The sequence below is a fragment of the Elephas maximus genome, chromosome 1, assembly GCF_024166365.1.
Source record: "Elephas maximus indicus isolate mEleMax1 chromosome 1, mEleMax1 primary haplotype, whole genome shotgun sequence".
In the NCBI taxonomy this organism is placed as follows: domain Eukaryota; kingdom Metazoa; phylum Chordata; class Mammalia; order Proboscidea; family Elephantidae; genus Elephas; species Elephas maximus.
In genome coordinates, this window is record NC_064819.1 from 129,524,902 (window position 1) to 129,531,296 (window position 6,395).

The 6,395-nt window shown below is 36.2% G+C and overlaps 1 pseudogene; it reads right to left on the minus strand.

Annotated features, from left to right (window-relative positions):
• Nucleotides 1-2,624: 2,624 nt before the first annotated feature.
• Nucleotides 2,625-4,205, minus strand: LOC126082467 (macrophage metalloelastase-like; annotated as a pseudogene).
• Nucleotides 4,206-6,395: the final 2,190 nt, after the last annotated feature.

Below are 6,395 nucleotides of genomic sequence, written 5' to 3' on the forward strand. Positions count from 1 at the left end.
GGTCCCTAGACCTTTCGTCTAACATGTCTTTGGGTGGGCTCAAACTGCCAAACTTTATGTTAGCAGTTGAGTGCTTAACTGTTTGCACCATCTAGGGACTTCTTATAAACCATAACATCCTTAAAATATTGTTAGCAGAAATAATCATGAGCCATATAGAGGAGTCAAAGAATGCACTGTATCCAAAAGACAGTCACTTAGTTCTATAACAGAAGACAATGACCCAAAGCTTAATCAAAATGACATACTTAATGTGGTATGAGCATGCTTTGTGAAACCTGAGTGCAAGAAATTGAATCTAAAATTTATCTTACATTTTTTTCACACATGCATTGAATGCCCATGAAGGATCTTGAAAGATAAAGTAAATTGATTCAGCACTAAAATTCTATGATGCTTTTCAAACTAATGGAATGATAATGTGTTATTCAGATTTTGGGTTTCATTAACATGGGAATGGAACAGAATGAGAGCAGAATTTATATATTTTCTTCCTTGAATTACTAAAATGCTGGATAATTCAACTAAAGACAATTGTGTGGAAATAATAAGAAAACCAAATCAAAGTAGAATATTATTTTTTTAGTTACATAGTATGCATTAATGATATAAATTTATGGCCTATATAATGAGATATAATAAAAAGTTATCGAGTATAAACCACAAAAATACATGTGTTTCTTTATATGTTTGTTTGGTTTTTTGTTATGTTTTTAAATGATGGGGAGCATTTAGTCAACATTCTTAGATTCTAAATGTCTGGACATCTTGTCCAGTCCCACCTTTCTCCAGCTTTGTTAACTAGATCAGGGGTCAGCAAATTAGAACCAAACCCGCCTCACCCAACTGCTCCAGTTTTGTTTTTTGTTTTTTTAAATGGGTTTCAAGCTAAGGATAGTTTTTACATTTTCATTTTTAAAGGGTTGTAAAAAAGCACAATCAACAAAACAAACAAAAAAAAACATAAGCAAAGAAGAATAGATGACAAGACCTTGTGTGGTCCATTAAACCCAAAATATTTACGATGTAGCCATTTACAACATTTATTGTCCTCTTCACCTAGACTATAAGATTTGCAACATTATAATTGATAGGTCACTTTGGTATACTTTGCTGAATACATGCTTTTGATTGTTGTTGGGTTCTGACTGATAGCGACCCCACGTACAAAATAGAACAAAACACTGTCCGGTCCTGCACCATCTTCACAATTGTTGCTAAGTTTGAGCCCATTGTTACAGCCACTGTGTCAATCCATCCTGTTGAGAGTCTTCCTATTTTTCACTGACCATCTACTTTATCAAGCATGATGTCCTTCTCCAGGGACTGGTCCACCCTGATAACACGTCCAAAGCACATGAGACAAAGTCTCGCCATCTTTGCTTCCAATGAGCATTCTGGCTGTACTTCTTTCAAGACAGATTTGTTCTTTCTTAGGGCAGTTCATGGTATATTCAATATTCTTCAACAACACTATGACAGTTTTCACATGCATATGAAGTCATTGAAAATACCCTGGCTTGGGTCAGACTTACATTAGTCCTCAAAGTGACATCTTTGCTTTTTAGCACTTTAAAGAAGTCCTTCGCAGCAGATTTGCCCAGTGCAATTCGTCTTTTGATTTCTTGACTACTGCTTCAGTGGGTGTTGATTGTGGATCCAAGTAAAACGAAATCTTTGACAGATTTGTTCATTCTTTTGGCAGTCCATGATATATTCAATTTTCTTTGCCAGCACCATAATTCAAAGGCATCAATTCTTCTTTGGTCTTCTTTATTTATTGTCCAGTTTTTGCATGCACATGAAGCGAGTAAAAACATCAGTGCATGGGCCAGGTACACTTTAGTCCTTAAAGTGACATCTTTGATTTTTAACATTTTCAAGAGGTCTTTTGCAGCAAATTTGCCCATGAGAACATGTCATTTGATTTCTTGACCATTGCTTCCATGGTCATTGATTGTGGATCCAGGTAAAATAAAATCCTTGACAATTTCAATCTTTTCTCCATTTATCATGATGTTGCTTATTGGCCCAGTTGTGGGGATTTTTGTTTTCTTTATGTAGAGGTGCAATCCATACTGAAGGATGTAGTCTTGTTTTTCTTTCAAAGTTTTTTATTTGATCAAAAACATATGTATATGCTTTATAATATTAATAAAGTCAACACTGACAACAGATTGTAGTTACATTATTACATTTTAAATAGCTTACTTACACAATTGTCATTTTTATAGTTCTATGTATATTCTGTTTTTACTTTTAGAGAATTAAGATGGTATACTTGCTGAAATATTTACTGGTCATAGAAAGTATTTTTTAATTGTAGGTAAGAGAGAGTTAACTAGTCCAAGGAACCAACTTATAAAGCATTTTTTAAAAGATATTTTCTTGGTTTTTGAAAATTTCTGTTTTCAAACTCAGAGTAAAATAAAAACTGACAATGAAATGATTATGTCCCAGGGGTTTTTAAAACTAGAAATACTTATTTTTATCATTATTTATTTTTGACCTCTAGACTTTACCTTCTTTTTTTTTTATGATACATATCACTGAGTGCATAGCAACAATGCAATAAATAATTATAACCTGAAGTGAATTGACAAGCACCATTAACTATACCATATCTAACAACCAAAACCACTATTGCTTCTCAGTCTTTTGGTGATGTGATTGGATTAGATGTCATATTCGAGTTAGTTAGATCCTTGGAAAAAAACAATAGTTTCTTTTAGAATGGAAGGATGCATCAATTTTAGGCCCAATTCCTGGGAATTTCTTGGTTATCAATTTGAGATAACCGTGCTCCATAAATTGTCTCCTCTCATCATACCTCCAATACTGATTACCTACAAAGAGTAAGTTTTGTAGATAAGTGAGTTAAAAACAGTTACATCAGTTTTTTTACAGAGTCAAGGAAGCCCAAAGAATGTATGCTCTTGGGATAATTTGGCTATGCTCTTAAATTGCTAATTAGCCAGTACTTGTCATCTTTAAAAAGAAAAAACTTGATATCTGGCTCTAATTTCGTAAGTGACTTGAATGACAGATGGCAAGGTTGGCCATAAGGAAGAAATTAAACAAAGACTGCTTCTTGATAACTCAGGAAACTTCCAGCAGAAGAGCATGTCTTTAAAGAAAAAGTTTCTATCTCTGAGTGTAGTGACAGCATCAAAACTCAAGTTGGGGTCACAGCTAATTGATTCTGTACTGTCAGAAGGTGGCATGCGTTGGTGCTTTTCTGGTCCTCCATAAAGGGACTGGATACCACATATGTCATCAGTAGAGAGGCAAAATGCGTTGGTGTTGACGTAACTGTAGGTGGGGAACATTATGGCCTTTGGATCATTGCAATGTTTGAGACCCAAGGAAAGACTAACCTCCTGAACAGCAACAAGAAACAAGTTTGTGCCTTTGGAATTTTAGTCCAGATTTCATCCACATCAAAATGTGCATTTCCTCCAATACCAGTTCAGGTGCAAAAGGATGGGCTATGACTCCACCTCCACTATTAAAAAGATTGAAATCTCTGTAAGCTCCATGTGAAAAAAATACCAGAATGTTAGTATTGCCTGCATTCATCTGTTTGAATTTCAAAGGGCTGACATCACTCCTTACTTGAAAACCTTTCTGGATGACGTAGTTAACATCCTCATGCACTAAGTCAGGAGTGTAATTCTGGATTCTGTATTTGATATGATGTTTTTTCCATCTTGGCCTCCCTGGCATTGTAGTCTAATGATAAATGTCAGTCATGCCACACTGACGGATGTGCATCATCACCAATAGTCATTTTTAGCTTCAAAACAAACAAACAAAAAAAACCAAACCCATTGTCATCAAGCCAATTCTGACTCATAGTGACCCTATTGGACAGAGTAGAACTGCCCCATAGGGTTCCCAAGGAGCACCTGGTAGATTTCAACTGCTGACCTTTTGGTTAGTGGCTGTAGTTCTTAACCACTACATCACCAGGATTTCCTTTAGCCCCAAGAACTGTTGCATTTCCTGAATTTTATTCTCCATGAAGCTCCCACTGAATTTCGTTTTCGTCATTGGAATTCTTTCATTTTTTGGACGTCGTGAAAGATTTCCAAGTATTTTTCGGCAAACACCAACTCATTTTCTTCCAGGCTTTTATCAGAGAACACAGAAACAGCTCCAGAAGCAGTGGCTTGCAGGACTAGAATCAATAGGAGAAACTTCATTCTAAACTTTTCCTGGATGACTTAACCCAGTTTACTCTGATCCTTTTCAGTTGAAGAGTATAGTCTTTGATCTTCATCGATGAGTGCTTCAAGTCTTCTTCACTTTCAGCAAGAAAGGCTGTGTCACCCATATATTGCAGATTGTTAATGAGCCTTCCTCCAATCCTGATGCCACGTTCTTCTTCGTATAGTCCAGCTCCTTAGATTATTTGCTCAGCATACAGACTGAATAAGTATGGTGAACGGATACAACCTGGATGTACACCTTTCCTAATTTTAAACCACATGGTATCTCCTTGTTATGTGTTAGCAACTGCCTCTTCTTCTAAGTACAGATTACTCATGAGCACAATTAAGTGTTCTGGAATTCCCATTCTTTGCAATGTTATTCATAATTTGTTATGATCCACACAGTCAAATGTTTTTGCATAGTCAATAAAACACAGGTAAATATCTTTCTGGTATTCTTTGATTTCAGCCAAATCCACCTGACTTCAGCAGTGATATCCCTCATGACATGCCACCTTCTGAACTGGCTTGAATTTCTGGCAGTTCATGTCAATGTATTGCTGTAATCTCTTTTGAATGATCTTCAGCAAAATTTTACTTGTGTGTGATATTAATGATATTGTTCAATAATTTCTTTATTCTGTTGGATTTCCTTTCTTTGGAATGGGCAGAAATATGGATGTCTACCAGTCTGTGGGCTAAGTAGCTGTCTTCCAAGTTTCTTGGCATAGACAAGTGAGGCCTCCAGTGCTGCATCCATTTGTTGATACATCTCAATTGTATTCTGTCAATTTCCAGAGCCTTGTTTTTTGCCAATCTCTTCAGTGCAGCTTGCACGTCTTCCTTCAGTACCATTGGTTCTTGATCATACTACCTCCTGAAATGTTTGAACACTGACCAATTTTTTTTTTTTGGTACCATGACTGTATATTCCTTCCATCTTCTTTTAATGCTTTCTGGGTCATTCAATATTTCCCCATAGAATCCTTCAATATTGCAACTCAATGCTTGAATTTTTTCTTCAGTTCTTTCAGCTTGAGAAATGCCACACATATTCTTCCTTTTCGGTTTCCTAACTCAAGGTCTTTGCATATTTCATTATAATACTTTACTTTGTTTTCTCGAATTGACCTTTGAAATCTTCTTTTCAGCTCTTTACTTCATCATTTCTTCCATTTGCTTTAGCTACTCTACAATCAAGAGCAAGTTTCATAGCCTCTTCTGACTTCATTTTTGTTTTTTTCTTTTTTTCCTATCTTTTTAATGACCTTATCTTTCTTTATGTATGATATTCTTAATGTTATTCCACAAAAACAAAACAAGTCTGTTGCCATTTAGTTGATTCCAACACACAGAGACCCTTTAGGAGAGAGTAGAACTTCCCCATAGAGTTTTCAAGGAGCACCCGGTGGGCTCGAACTGCTGACCTTTAGTTTAGAAGCCATAGAACTTAACCACTATACCACCAGGGTTTCTTTCCTGTTTTCCACAACTCATACTAAAATACTATAATAGAAAAGTCTGAAGATTCAACCAGAGTTTAAAAAAAAAATCTAAATGGTTGAATCTGGTATTACATATGTCACAAATTCAAGTATCCCTGGATGATTCAATAAAAGATGCAAAGAAATAACATCCCATGACTTTTTTCTTATATATTGTATATATACTATACCCCAGGGTGGTTGTCTTAGTCAGCTGGTGCTGCTGTAACAGAAATATCACAAGTGGATGGCTTTAACAAAGAGAAATTTATTCCCTCACAGTTTAGGATGCTAGAAGTCTGAATTCAGGGCATCAGCTCCAGGGGAAGGCTTTCTCTCTGTGTCAGCTCTGAAGGAAGGTCCTTGTCATCAATCTTCTCCTGCCCTAGGAGTTGCTCAGTGCAGAGACCCTGGGTCCAAAGACACACACTCCTGGCCATACTTTCTTGATGGTATGAGGTCCCCACATCTCTCTGCTCACTTCTTTCTTTTATATCTCAAAAGAGATTGACTTAAAAAACAATCTAATCTTGTAGATTGTGTCCTGCCTTGTTAACATAACTGCTGCTAATCCTACCTTATTAACATCATAGAGGTAGGATTTATAAAACATAGGAAAATCACATTAGATGACAGAATGGTGGGCAATCACACAATACTGGGGATCATGGCCTAGCCAAGCTGACATATATGACTT